This window comes from Callorhinus ursinus, unplaced genomic scaffold (genome assembly GCF_003265705.2).
Source record: "Callorhinus ursinus isolate GAN/ISIS: 27379988/994484 unplaced genomic scaffold, GSC_fseal_2.0 scaffold7, whole genome shotgun sequence".
NCBI lineage: Eukaryota > Metazoa > Chordata > Mammalia > Carnivora > Otariidae > Callorhinus > Callorhinus ursinus.
Window position 1 is genome coordinate 67,368,749 of NW_027397069.1, and position 14,585 is coordinate 67,383,333.

The following is a 14,585-nucleotide window of genomic DNA, read 5'->3' on the forward strand; positions in this document are numbered from 1 at the left end:
TAAATGTAGATGAAGACCACGTAAATGTTCATTTAACCTTTCTGTAGGTTTGGGGGGGACATTTTCAAAACAGAAAGGGGCAAAGAATGAAGTATTAATGTAGAATGAATGTGTGGGTCAGGATGGAGTCAGATTTCAGTTGTGGGAAATCCGGTCTGCTGCTGTTGAAGTTCTAAAACTCTCGGTGTTGATTAGCATCTTCATGTGCCTCTTTGGCATAATGATAATCCTCTCTGGGTTCACATTAGTGCAGATCATATTCAGGAGGCTTAATTAGGCCTCTCCAGCTCCTGGGTGAGCATGTGAGTGTGTGCAAAGTGGAAATGGTTAAGATGGAGGAAACAAAGGATTTTATATGCTGCTCCTTGAGGAGCTTCTTCCTAGGACACCCTCCGCGAAGGTGACTGTTCCCGCTTGCAGACAGTGGTGACTTGAGTCACTCGATCCCTTCTGGGACTGCAGGCCACTCCCCTATGCTCGTCACGAGAGCTCACATCCTACATTTAGAGCACCCCAGCCCATCCTGATGTGGACGGGGCAGGAGTACACTTGTGCCCATCTGACTGCTGGTCCAGGAGAGTCCTTTGCAAAATGGCCATTCACAGATGGTGTCCGACTGTTTCCTGAAGGACCCAGCTAAGGCTGTCTGCCTCTGCTGGTCTCAGTTCTCAGTGCCATTGTCAGAGGGGGGATTCACTCCCCTCACGGCTCCTAGCGAGGGCCTCAGAGCTTTTGCTCACCTACCTCTGTGTCGTAGATCTGTGGAAGTAGCCTGTCTGGGTGATGCTTTGATACCATTCTTGTTTGAGATAGGATCATCATTGATGGAGGTAACGTGGTAGGATCAATGGCTTGAAGGCCATCTCGTCCAGCTTCCTGTCTTGTTCCCTGCCCAGTGGTGCTTCGCTGCATGCCTGCTCAGTCCCTATGGTCGGACCCTCACCTTCCCAGCCACTCACGCCATTCGTCTTCGGAAGGTGGGGTGTCCTTCCTGACACTGAGCTGGATGGAATCATCCCTCCCTGTCGCAGCCACAGGTGTGGAGGTTCTGGGAACCAAACTGATGGGGCCTAACGTCTCTTCTTTGCTTTCCAGGAGCCAGAAGCTCCCATCTTGTGCCTCCTGAGACGTCTTTGTTCCAGGACGCAGGTGATCCTCAGGTGACGAGGTGACGAGTTCTCACGTCCCATTCCAGGTACAGTCTGCCCACCTGCACCCCAGCAGGATGGTCTCCTGGGTGCTAGAATGTATTGTCCGTTGAGTCCTTCTGTTGGCTGTTGACTTTATAGGTTAACGCACAACTCTACCCTACATCATTGTCTTCCAAAGCTTATAACTACTCTGCCTTTTCAGAGTCATCTGGCTCTTCAGGCCCATCCACTCAACAGAAGACAGGAGTGCCTCTTTGCTTTTGTGGTTTTATTGAATTTCTACATTTCCTTCAAACAGAACTCAAAATACCCTACAGATGGCAAGGCTTCTGAACAGAGGCTGCCAAGGGCATGCTGTGGAGAGATCTGCCGAAGCCTGCCCCTCACTCCTGGTGTAGATGCCGGGATGCGGCATGGTGTGCAGCACTTGGTGGGATCCCCTCTGGGCCGGGGCCCCTGGCCCGTCCGTGCTGGTGTGCAGTGCGGTGGCACTGAGGCACTGTGCTGCGGTTCTGCCTTTGACTCTTGGAACCTTTGCGCTTCTCAAGGTCAAGGGCTAGCTCCAGTTTCCTTCCTGCTCTCAAGCTTTTCCCCCTGCTCCTACCCCCTCATTCCTTGGCTTTTCCCTCTTTTACTTAGGGATTCTCCTGTAGCTTGTTTTTGGGTTCAGATGCTGTAGTGATCTGCTATAGGTCGGTGTATTTCAGGCGGGTCCTTGGAGCCCCAGAGTCCTGAGGGGGCCAAGGAGCCAGGCAGGGAGTGCCAGGGAAGGTCGGGTCGAGCCCCCAGGCCGCGGTGTCTCCCATCTCTCTGTGTCGGAGTGGCTCCAGTTTTATCTGATTCTCACGTCAGGATTCAGCCTAAGAGGTGGTTTGGGAAAGAAGGATTGTACTATTAAAATAGTTAAAAACTATTGCTTCAGTTATTTTTTGATTAAAGTAACAAGTTCACCAAGTTTGGGCACTTCATTTTTATTGTCACTATTTTGTGCATTAAAAAAAATGGAGGTAAAGTTTCTTCAGGCATGTATGTTTATAAAAGAACCTCACCTGACGTTTCTTCCTCCGTCTCACATTCTTATGATCTTCTGGGCCATTCAAATTCTTAGTTTCAAATGTAGCTATATTAAGAATGCACCCGTAATCAGGGTCATCCTTCATCAGAGGGACTTTGTGGGGGATTCGGCCCATGATCTTTGCCACAGGGAAGCATCTTTGAGCCGACAGCCTTGAAATAAGAAGGAGGGGGCGGGCTCCCCATGGCTCCTACGTCATAGAGAGGATCCCCCCTTGTTTATGAGGCTGTTGGCAGCCTTGTCAGTGTCAGGAACAAGGGTGCAGGGTTACCAGGTGCGCTTTCCCAAAGACAGGAAACCTGGATCCTTGCTGGCAGGGATGTGGGAGGCTATCCCCAGTCGTGCCAGAAGCCGTTGTAGACCTCAGATGTCCTTTTCTTCTCCTTTCAGGGCTTATTTAGTAAAAGTGCTTAGAGTGAGTGCATTCTGCATTCTTCCTCCTCTCCCTGCAATCGTCAGATGTGTCTCTGCTGTCTTACCAGACTATTTTCGAGCCTCTTCCTGTTACCTAATACCAGGGCTTGGCGCACGGGTGTGGGGGGGCGGCAGGGCTGACTGTTCACCTCGGAGTGAAAAGTCTTTATCAGATCTGTTTCTCGGATCAGGATGCTGTGACAGAATGCGTGAGGAAGCCATCCATGGTTCTTGGGCCCTCGGACACGTGTCATGAACTGTACCTAAATCAGGGGAATTCACAACCTACTGGAAACCACCACGAGGTCACCCCTTCTTGAGTGAAGAGATTCCGACCAGGTGCCAGATGGCGACGGAGGTGGTGTGCCCCCTGGAGGCTTTTTGGTCTGTGGCACACTTGTTTGTGCTCTTTGGCTTATCATTCTGTCTTCCTGCCCAGAGGCCAGGCAGCTTGGTTCCTTTCCCTGCACTTGATCAGCACCTGGAAGGGCGGGGAGGCATAGAGTAGGCTTAAGGCAAATATTTGCTGAATGGATAGATGGTTGCTTTCGTCTTCCTTCCCAAGCTGTGTGCACTCTGAGCGCAGGGGCAGCGCATGCCTTATCTTTGCAGCTCCTGTAACTCCCAGGAGAGTGGCACAGGGCAGACATGCAATTCTGTGGAAAATGAAGTAATAGTCATTTAATGCATGCCATTCTTCTAGAGGAGGAAATTGCTTTCAGATCATTCAGACTTAACCAAGAAAATATAGTTTCAGGTCAAGAAAAGGTTAACTCTACCATTGAAACAGAGGAAGTTAAAGAAATGTTGGGCTCTGGTTTTTAGCTCCTTGAAGGTTTAAAGAGAGAAATGAAGGCAGACTCACTCACGATCTCATGACTGTTTGGACCACAGAGGAGTGCTCTGTCCCTGCATAACAAATCACCACAAACCCAGAGGCCTAAAACAACACACATCTATTGTTTCATTGTTCCTGTGGTCAGAAGTCAGAGCACAGCTTGGCTCACGAGGCTGTAGTCAAGGTGTTGACTAGGGTTTGGTTTTCATCTGGAGGCATGGCTCGGGTAGAAACTGATTCTAATATCTCCCAGGTTGTTGGGCAAATCCATTTCTTCATGGTTGTAGGACCCTGGGGCCCCGGCCTCTCGCTGGTTTTCCAGGCATGGCTGTTTGGTTCATTAAGCTGGCAAAGAGAGGCTGCTAGCAAGATGGAGCCTGATGGAATGTCACATAATCGCGGAATGACATCAGCACGTTTGCCACGTTCTGTTGACTAGATGCAATCCCAGTTCCCACACATACTCAGGGAAACACCAGGAGTAGATCATGGGGCCACCTTAGCGACTGCCCACCACAGATCGCCTCTCCTTGCTCCTTGAAAAGTGGTTGCCATCTGCTATCCATTTGTGTGGAAAATTGTTTTGCTCCTTTGTTTTTTCCAAAATGATCCATGATTTTAAATCTTTTAAAGGATCACAACTCTATAGGGTCCATTCATTCTTCTAACCAACTTGGATATCCTCCGTGCCTTCCTGACCCTGCTGGGTGGTGGATGCCCCCAGAGTGCTCACTTCTCCAGCAGGAATGTCGGGTTAAGTTGCTGTTTGTGAGCTGCTTTAGAACCTGGCTGCAATTTTGTCGCATTGTTTGTAGAGGGAAATGTGGTCCTGAGTCTCAAGTGACTGACTTGCCTGTGAACTTTTAGAAGGTTAAGACGCTCTCCCAGTAGTTTTTTCTGTGGCAGTGGGTATGTAGAGAGCGTTATTTGGGGCCTAAGTTGTGATGTCTATGGTTACCCTTTAAAAATTCCTTAAAAACAACAGAAGTCTGGGGGCGCCTGGGTGGCTCAGTCGTTAAGCGTCTGCCTTCGGCTCAGGTCACGATCCCACGGTCCTGGGATCAAGTCCCGCATTGGGCTCCCTGCTCTGCGGGAAGCCTGCTTCTCCCTCTCCCACTCCTCCTGCTTGTGTTCCCTCTCTTGCTGTGTCTCTCTCTGTCAAATGAATAAATAGAAGTCTTTAAAAACAAAACAAAAAACCCCAAAACAACAGAAGTCTGTGCTGTGTCTCCTCATTCTCTGAAGTTGCGGAGCCTAATTGTCATAAAGCAGTCACCAAAGAAGAGAGAATTTCAGTGACTGGCAGTCTGGATAATTGACTGTTGTTATATTGAGAGGCTCTGGGGTCTCATTCGGGTAGCATTCCGTAGGGAACAGGCTGGTTACAGGATTGCCCTGGAGTCTTCCGTAAAACACAGCAGGTGGCACTGCCTGTGACAGAGGACGCATCGGTGGTCCGTCCCGCACGATAAAAGAGCCCCTGCGCACTGACTGCTACTGTCTTGTCCAGTTCAAGGAGCGACACTTGTCCAACTTCCTGGACTGCTTTGTCCACCTGACGTCAGCCTGACCCTCTGGCAGTCCTCTGCTGGCCGTTGGTGGTTCGCTCCAGCATTGTGGTGCACAGACCCCTGTGAAACTGGCCTCAGAGTCATTTCCGGCCCAGAGAAGCACGTTCTCTGCTGTAATAGAGACTGTTCTGGCCCCACATACCAGGGTGTTTCCTCCAGGTATATTACATAAGGTAGATGAGTGCAACAGGTATGGACTTCAACAGGTAAGGTAGCCGACCCCACGAGGAGGCTGCGACGTTTCTTTTCATGTTTACATGCTTTTTTCTTTGGGATGAGGGCTTGAGATTTTGGCTACGGGTAAAGTATCGTTTACAGGAAACCAACCATAGAATGAGGCATTTCCTGCTGAGGGATTATTTGTGCATGACATATACCACATAGATAATTCCCATGGTAACTGTGGGTGTGTGGAGTCTGTGTATCTCTGGGCTCTTTGAGGAGGAAGCTGAGACCGGGAGCAAATGGCAGGTAAATGTGAAAGATTAGAGCCTTTGCTTGCGCAAAAGTGCTTTATTAGTCGGATGAAAATACCATGCTCAAAGGCAAACGTAATTGATTTGCTCCTCAATGAAAGAAGGCTGAGCCACAAGCAGTCAGCTGTCCCGGTGCTGTCCTCCAGTCTGTCCTTCACAACAAGACCAGATCGGTCCTCCCAAGATAATATTTTTGTGATGTCCTTCCTTCGCTGAAAAATTTCACGTCCGAGTGTAAAACCCTCGGCTGGCCATTCAGAACTCTTGTAAATGTCCCGCCCTCCTGCTTCACTGCGCTCACCCCGCTTCCCCCGGGTAGTCTGACGTGCGTCCTGGGCAGTTCAGCAGGCCTGTGCCTTCCCTCCCAGGTCACCTCAGCTGTGACAGATGAACCCCAAGACAAACTCGTGTCCCCCGTGGGTACGCAAAACATGCCCCAAAACACGCATGCCTACAGGTGTCTGTCTTGCAGCTGCTGCCAGCTTCTGAAGAACCTCTGAATCACTCCCCGCCCCCGCCCCACTGAATCTCTTACTTGGAACCCTTGTTGCCTTTTCTGGTTTCAGTCTGTAACTCCCCAAATGTGATACAGACTTAGGCTCAGAGAATGTGTAGGAACAAGGCTGCTGGTAAGAGGTATGACCAGGTCTGCCTATGACAAATCCTTTACTCGTGGCTGTCTTTTCCTCTCCGGCTGCTTGAAGCTTGGCCTCCATCATGAGCGGCACAGTAACTATCCGGACCAGGAAGTTCATGATAACCGACTGCTTCAGCGGAAACAGATGGTCATTGATGTTCTTCACCCCGGAAAGGCAATAGTACCTAAGACAGAAATTCTGGAAAAACTAGCCAAAATGTACAAGACCACACCAGATGTCATATTTGTGTTTGGATTCAGAACCCTTTTTGGTGGTGGCAAGACCACCGGCTTTGGCATGATTTATGATTCCTTGGATTATGCAAAGAAAAATGAACCCAAACACAGACTTGCAAGACATGGCCTGTATGAGAAGAAAAAGACATCAAGAAAATAGCGAAAGGAACGCAAGAACAGAATGAAGAAAGTCAGGGGGACTGCAAAAGCCAGTGTTGGTGCTGGCAAAAAGTGAGCTGGAGATTGGACAACAGAAGGAGTAAAGATGCTGCAGTGGTTTTATCTCTGGTGGTTGTGCAGATCTTTCATGAGAGGATCAATAAACTAAGAATGTTAATGTGAAAAAAATAGCTGAATATTGACAATTTCATATGATTCAACCTAATCCTGCATAAAAGACTATGTAATATGTGTCCATGGCTTATAGCACTGGGGGTGCTATTCTGGTCCCAGAGGTAGGGGTTGATACAGGTTGTGGAAGAATTTCTTCTTTTGTTTTCTGGGTCAGCCCTGAGTGAATTCCTTTCTTTTCACATTCACTTTTGGAAATTTCCAAATGTGCACAAATGTAGGGAGAAAGCACAATGAAATCCCATGTACTCAGTTATCCACATCTCCCAGAGAGACTCTTGACATGGATTTAACTTGTCTTTGGACCTTTGTGCCTTGCTTTTTTTCCACTTGTTTGTTGGTTTTATTAGAATATTTCCTTCCCCTTAACTCAGAAGCAGTCCACACTCATAGAAAAAATTGTCAAACTGCAGAAAATAAAAAATGTCCGTGATCACCTGTTCAGAGCCAACTACTGTGGTCCCCTTCCGGGCCATTTTGTCTAAGCTCGCACTCAGTATGTTGTTATTTCTCAGGGATGCTCTTTCATGTTTTTTTCTTCTTGACACTGTCTCCTCGCTTTTATCAGGGATGCGGTCTCTCCATCATAACGTCTAGTCCACCTGCTCTGGCCTGCTCTTTCTTCCACACACTTTTCTAAGGCTTGCTGTCTGTATGGTTTCCAGAACTCTCCCTGAAGCCTTGGTTGGGCCCTGCAACCCAAACCACTACCCTTTCCTCAGTCCCAAATAAAGCTCCTATTACCTCGAAGCCCGTGGGTCTTGGCCAGAGGCTGGAGGGAAGTGGGTGGATTATGTGAATTTACTTCACTGTGTGAATAACTAATTGACTTAATTTTTACAGAGGAATTGTCATTTAACCTTGTGAATCCTTTATTTGTAGGACCAGGTGACACATTAAGAATTGTCGGCAGCAGGGAGAATAAGTTTGGCTGAAGTTGAGTCCGTTTGGCACCTGGCATAGAGTAGGGTTTCTGGAATCCGATGACCTAGGTTCAAATCCTGGCTCCACTGCTGTCTAAACTCCACTCATATTCTCCTGAGGGGAGTAACAGTTGCTATTGTTGGTCTCTGATGGGGATTAAATGAACTTGAGTGTGTTTCTGTCGAGAAGCTGGTGTAGAATGTTGGTTGTTTCCAGCGGACCCCAGCCCTCTGTGAGTCTGTTCTCCAGCTCAGTTCAGGGAGTTGGACCTGATTTTTCACAGTTTCTTTGTCTACCTTGGAACCAGTGCATTTTCTAGAAATTCCAGGTTTTTTCACACAGTTGCCTGTGACCATGGGAAGATGGGGAAGCGTGGAAATTTACTGGAGCTTGGGGTCTAAATCCATGAACTGCCTGGGTTTGTTGAGTAAATGCATTAGTAAATGTAAAAATAATTGATCTATGAGTGTGCAGTGAAAGTTAGATCAGCTTTGTGTGGAATCCTCTGCTTTGCTCTAGGTCCAGATGCCAGTTCTTGTGCTTTTTGAAAGAGGACGGTTCTGGAAGGAGCCACAGAAAACTGTCTTTCAGGATACTTTAGAGGCCTAGAGAATTAAAGAAGCAATGTTGTGGTAGTAAGTCTGAATTCTAATCTTAGGGGAACTTTATTTAAGACATTTCTTTTCTATTTGAGAACCAAATGTGTAACAGTTTTAAAGGCCCAAATGAAGTGCTTAACAGTTCATATAATGCTGACTTTATGAAATCTCCAACTCCTTAGGACCAGGCTCCTATTTGGTTCTGGTTAATCAACATTGTACTAAAGAGGCAATGGCAGGGCTCCCCCTGGACCTGCCCACAGAGTTTGTAGATCACTGGGCCTCAGATTCCAGATATAGAACATTTTCGTTACATACTGCAAAAGTAAGTATGATTAAAGGCATGTGTCAGAGGAGCTCTGAGCTCCTGATAGAATGCATATTTTTGTTGTAATGCATTTCTACACACAGGCCCAGGGCATCTGTCCTGGTAAAGCACAGCCTTCCCTAGTGATGGAAATGCCATCCAGAGACATAACTACTGTCTAATCACATCCTGCTGGCTTAAGGAGGAGCATTTCTAGATTGTAGCTGTGTATCTAGGTTTTGTGAAAACGTGCTTAGCAGTTCTTCCCCGGCTTCTTCTTTCTTATATCATTCTTCAATTTGAGGAAACAATATTGAAAAGATTTGAGTAGAGCTAAGTAGACAGCAGTATCTGTGGCAAAGCCTTTGGTTAAAGATATAGCCCTAGTGACGGGAACCCTTTGCTGATGGGGATTGCCTGCCTTCGGCTACCAGGAAGCAGAGACAACTGACAAACAGATTGCAGATTGAGATTTTGAGAAAGAAATTTGTGCCTACTGGTGTGGCAATAATAGCAGCTCTTTGCATCAGAAGAGTAACGGATTTGGCTTCTCAGTGTGTTCCTTTAATGCATTATCTCATTTGACCCTCACATGAGCCCTGCAATGGCGCGACAGCAGTACTGTCTCATCTTAGACGTGGAAACTGAGAACTCCAAGCACTGACTTAAAGATAATGAATTTGGACCTTACAAAACCCCAGGCTGAAGGGCGCAGGTACTCAAGCTGTCCCACTGTAGAGCGGGGAAGCTGTCCTCAGGGCAAGACGGGAGGTAGGGACAGAGCACACCCCATGACAGAAGATGTCTGGGAGGAAAATGGGAACTGTTCCAAGGCTTTGTAGATAAGAGTATGTTGCTTAGGTTGGATTTTAACCCAACTGATGACTTTTTACATTTATATTCATTTAGAGAAACAGAAACGTACTCTTTAGTAACTCAGACCATTAACTATTCAGCGAACAAAATCTCCTTTGATAGAGGGAGACCCTCATAAGTTGTTGATGGTAATGGTGGTGATTACCTAAGATGAAGGTAAGTTTCCTGTCAGCTTCCTAAATTGAAGTCAGCCGGTTAACACCAAGTGTCCGCTGTGGGTGCTATGTATGATATGGTCCTGTGAATACTGTCCGGTGCCCCCTGTGTGCCAGGGGATAGAGGAGGGTTCGGATGCCGCTCTCCTGGCGGGACACACAGAAACCCTTCCCTCTGCCAGTCAGCCCTGCCCCCTGTCCCTGCTTCTTTCCTGTACAAACTCTCCACACCCTCCGTGCCTGTTCTCCAAACCTGCAGATCCCGCTTCAGAGGACGGTGCAAGGCTTTGGGGCAGGAAGACTTGGGTTCGAACCCCAACTCCGTCTCTCACTGGCTATGTGCTCTTGGGCAAGTTACCTAAGAGAAAGTCACGGAAATGACTTTTGGTTTGTCGTGGGCTGGGCATCATTCATTTAAAAAGTCTTCCCACATGATTCTCTTGCACACCCAGGGTTGAGAATGACAGAGTTCTAGTAATGTTGGGTTTCCTTATTTCTGGAATGCAGAGTATTGCCGGATAGATAAGGTGGTGTGAAGATTAAATGAAATAATTTATCTAAGGGATCTTTCATTTGGCTGATGTCCCAAAATGTTAGTTGTTATTAATTATTACTACTTGTTTTCTGCTTTAAAAAGTTAACACATCTCATTACAGATATTATGACAACTATAGAAAAGAAGAAAACAGCCCATAATCTGAAAGATAATCTCAGTGTTTTGGTACTTTACATACCCCTCCCCCTCACCCACATGCTCATTGGGATAAGAAAATGTGCTTTTTTACTTGATATTTTCCTAGGACATTAAAGATGTCGAAAACACTTTTCTGCCTGCATACCATTTCGGCAACAGATTTGCACATGACAGATCTTGTTCTAGTTCTTTGATTAGTATGGCATTGTCCGCTCTCAGCCCCCTGGGTGATTTGCTTGGGCCTCTGTGAGGTGTGAGCTTGAGGGGTGGTGGCACCACTCACAGCCATCATGGAGCCTGGCTCCCTGTGCCTTAGTGCTTCTTGCCTGGCTGAGAGGCCCTTGCTGTGCTCATGGTCAGTATCTCTGTCCCTGTTTGCCTTGCTCTTTGCCATTTCTGCTTTGGAAGCTCTCGGAGTAGTTTGTTGCTCCCTGGCTGACTTCCCGACCTGTGGCCAGAAGCTGTCCTGCCCTGGTGGGCGTGCACCTGAGGTGGGTCCCCATGGCCTCCTGGGCCTGTCCCTCTGTGGCTTGGAAGTCAAGACTGAGAGGCAGAACCTCTACTTTCCTGCCTCCTCCTGCTCCCCTCTGTCCACCAACTGTGCTCTGCTGTGCAGACTTAGAGCTTATGGCCATGTGTCGGGCTGTACACATTGCTACTGATGGGACCTCAGAGGCTTCTGGAAGCCTTCTGCATTTAGCTCTGTGGAATCAGTAGAATGAGGCAGGTCTTGGGCGGCAGGGCTCCTGGGGCTTTTTCTGATATGGCCAGAGTGTTAAAGTCACCGAGGTCTGGAGGTCGGGTGGACACTGTGAGGGCCAGTGATCACACTGGATCTTGTGCCTGCGCATGCCAGTGAGAAGCCACGTTACCTGTGGCTAGCGATAGAAAAGCATAAAGCATCTTTATAACTGAGGTTTCCAGTGGAAGCAAAGAAATGCATAAGTGGGCTTATGGACTTTATGCCTCTGTCCTTGCTTGATGCAATCACGCCTTTTTTCCCCATGAAAGTACAGGTGTCCCACACTCTTTAAAGGTTTGCATTATGCCACTTTGCTATTACAAAGACCTACCTGTTTTTTATTAACTGAAAGATTAACTAATTGGAAGATTTTCGCTTTTACAAAAAAAAAGACAAAAAGCTAAAGTGGCGTTCAGCATTTGTTTTGCAGCGAGCTATTCTAGAGGCTCCTCAAATCCGGAGCACCCAGAGCCACGCTTCTTCCCCGGGGAATGCACTCAGCATCTCAGCATCAAGCCACCAGGGCTTTGAACTGTGTCTGTGAGCATCTATTTATCTCCGTTTACTTGGTCCATCCTTTAGCAAGATGTGTCCTAAGGTGTCAGAAAAGCCTAATAGAGGTGATTTTTTGGGGTCTGGGAACGCTCAGCAAATTTTCCATATAAATTATGGTTGTTTCTTTGCTTTACACCATTTCATTCGTGAAGGGTTCCATAGCAACGCTCTACTTTCAGATAGCGGGGGAAGGGGATTGGGGGGGGAGCCTGAAGTGGCCTTTGAGATGGACAGTTAGACCTCCTCCTTTGGAGCTCCATCACCTGGTGGGCCCAGCTCTTTGAGCTGTTGTATGTGCTTACCTCTTCCTATCCTGACACTCTGCTGTCTGGGGTGGGACTGTGGGTTTATGTATTTCCATAAACCCTGGCTGTGTCGAGCACAGGGCATGAAAATAGATGTGAGATCAGTGAGCTTTGGTGGAATTTAGTGTAGGTGTTGATCATTGTACAGATTCCACCCCACAAGAAAGGAGAACCTGATTTTCGGGTAATGCTTTCAAAACCATTGTGGCAACTTTCTGCATAAACCCCGACAGCAAGAAGGCCGTAACAACCTGCCATTGCAGGGATTGGAACAGTTAAGTTAGTTTTACACAGACGAGTATTCTTTCGTCTCACGGTTGGTTAAAGGACCAACTTTGGGGTTTCAGCCTGAATACAAGTGGTGGCATAATGGATTCAAAATCCTGACAGTTGATGCCACTTGGAGAATATAGTTTTACGCCACTTCTAAGGAGATGGAAAGAATATTTCTTAAACCCAGGACGAGGTGAGTATCTCATTTTCAGCTACCCTGCTGGAAAGTAGAAACCAGCTAACTGGAGACATGTGCCTTCCCTGGGCTGTCTGCTCTGGGCCTCCCAGCAACATTTGGCTGCATCGTTGTTCCAGCCTCTTCCAAAGGAACTGAGCCTGCCCTTCCCCCAAATAGCAAGCAGTAACCAAGGCAGTAGCATCACGTTGTATGCCAACTGCACTTCAATAATAAACAATAATAAAAACTGAAAAAGAAAAAAGAAAAGAGTAACCCAGGTAAAAACAGTGGGAAGTTGGTCTCCTGTCAGTGTCCGTTCTCTGCTCCCCCCCCCTGCAGTGGTTCACAGAGCGTTTCCCCCCGGCTGCTGGGGTCGACGAAGGGGCCCAGAACTATCCCCAGAGCAGGGAGCCACCATGTGCCTATTTAAGAGAAATGAACTGTGCCTGTCTAGTCACGTTTTGTACTCAACAAAGACTTCCCTTTCCACGTTGTTTGAAAACCAGTATCTGTATCTAAAGTTATAGAATCCAGTAACCTGCCCCCTTACCTCGAAGAGGGTGCTGAGCCTCCGGTGTTAGGGAATGAGTTCTTTGAGCGGGTTTTTGGCTGGCAGGCGCGTGCCCACCCAGTGCTGACGGTACACGGGCCTTTGCAGCCCGCCCACTGCAGCCCTGCACATCCTGGCGGGTCATTTCGGCCTGCCGTGATTACTGGGCTCCCGTTCGCCTTCTATTCTAAGGAGGCTCAGAAATGTGTTTCTGGCACGTGTCTGGGCTCCAGTAGCTTTTGCTTCTGCTCCAGACAACAGCGAACTTTTGAGAAAGGAGTGTAAATTATGGACCGGCCTTTCACAGAGCCCAGGACAGACTGTGTCTTGTCTTTTAGAGGAAGGCAGATGGCTCATCTTACCTAGCCTCCTGGGCCCTTGGGTTGCTGTACTCTGTGAAGCCGAGGAAAGAAGATGCTGTTTAATTGCACTGTCTTTGCCTTGCCCTGGCTTTTACTGTTTGGAAGAGTGAATGCACTTACTTTAACCAGACTACACACAGGAGGGGGTGGGAGCAGGTGGGCACTCTCTGAATGTCGGTGGCATTTACCAGTCAGTTTGAAAACAGTGCGCATCACAAGGAGCTTTCCCACTCCGCTTCCCTGTAAGATTCCTGTCTACTTAAAATACTCCCCTCCCTGCCAAAAATGACGTCGAGGAGTGATTTTACAGGGATTCTGCACATCCCCTAGCACAGCCTTTTCTGCCAAGGGTTTGTGTTAAAATGTTACATCTTTAACTCGTTATCCAAGCCATTGTTTCCTGAAAGCTTTGTTAGGATTTACAATCTGACTTGAATAAATCCAGTTAAATCCTTTAAGGAAGAAAAGAAAAGGCAGTTCCAGGAGGAATTACACCCTGGCCTCTCTCAACAGTGCTGGGACCTTCCCCAGGCCCTGGTGCCCCGGCAGGTGACTCCGAGCCTCACCGTGACTGTTTCATCTTGCCCCAGGTATCGCTCACGGCCTCACTGGGGCGCCCCGGAAGCAGGCCGGTGTGTGCCCTGAAGCCGACTGGGGAGCCTCTGGTCTCTGTGCTTGTTCTTCCCTCATTCACAACAGCTGCCCTTTTCTGTTCCTACCACACCCTCGCATCTGGGGTCTTCCTGCTGCCTTCCGGCTCCACAAGTAATGTCGTCTTCCCTCCTTTCCTCCCCACTTCCTCCCCACCTTACAGCACAGTGACGTCACTTCCTCCCCACCTTACAGCACAGTGACGTCACTTCCTCCCCACCTTACAGCACAGTGACGTCACTTCCTTCCCACCTGGAATGCCAGAGCCCTCGATGAGCGCTTGGGCCCCCGCGCCTTCCGAGCTCTGTGATCTGGTTTGACCCTTGGCTCTCCCAGTTATTTTTCCTCATCCTTATAATGAGGAGATCGGAATGCATGACTGTTATTCCTAGCTGAAAACTTCTGAGTCTCGAGAAGCCTTTTTTGTCTTCTCTTGGCCGGTCAGATGAAGTACAGAGAGGCCCACTCCAGTTCCTGTGTGACCACACAGAGGGTCCTGGGCAGGGTCTGGGGGTTGGGGGGGGTGCCAGACCACACTGTACCGGGTGGCTGAGGCCACGAGGTGTGGGTGGGCAGTTGGGTGTTCTGGATGATTAGGTATGGACTTTGCTAGATCTGCCATTCTCCATTTAGATTATTATGTTTTCCAGTGACTTAATCATAG

General features: G+C 48.2%; 1 protein-coding gene across 3 annotated transcripts in view; it reads left to right on the forward strand.

Moving 5' to 3' along the window:
* The window catches only part of SLC7A1 (solute carrier family 7 member 1), a 78,730-nt gene that overhangs the window by 36,383 nt on the left and 27,762 nt on the right, over positions 1-14,585 (forward strand). For all 3 annotated transcript variants that reach the window (XM_073894725.1, XM_025875114.2, XM_073894727.1), the window contains one exon: positions 1,096-1,195. The gene's annotated coding sequence lies outside the window, so the exon portion shown is untranslated. The remainder of the gene's footprint in view (positions 1-1,095; positions 1,196-14,585) is intronic.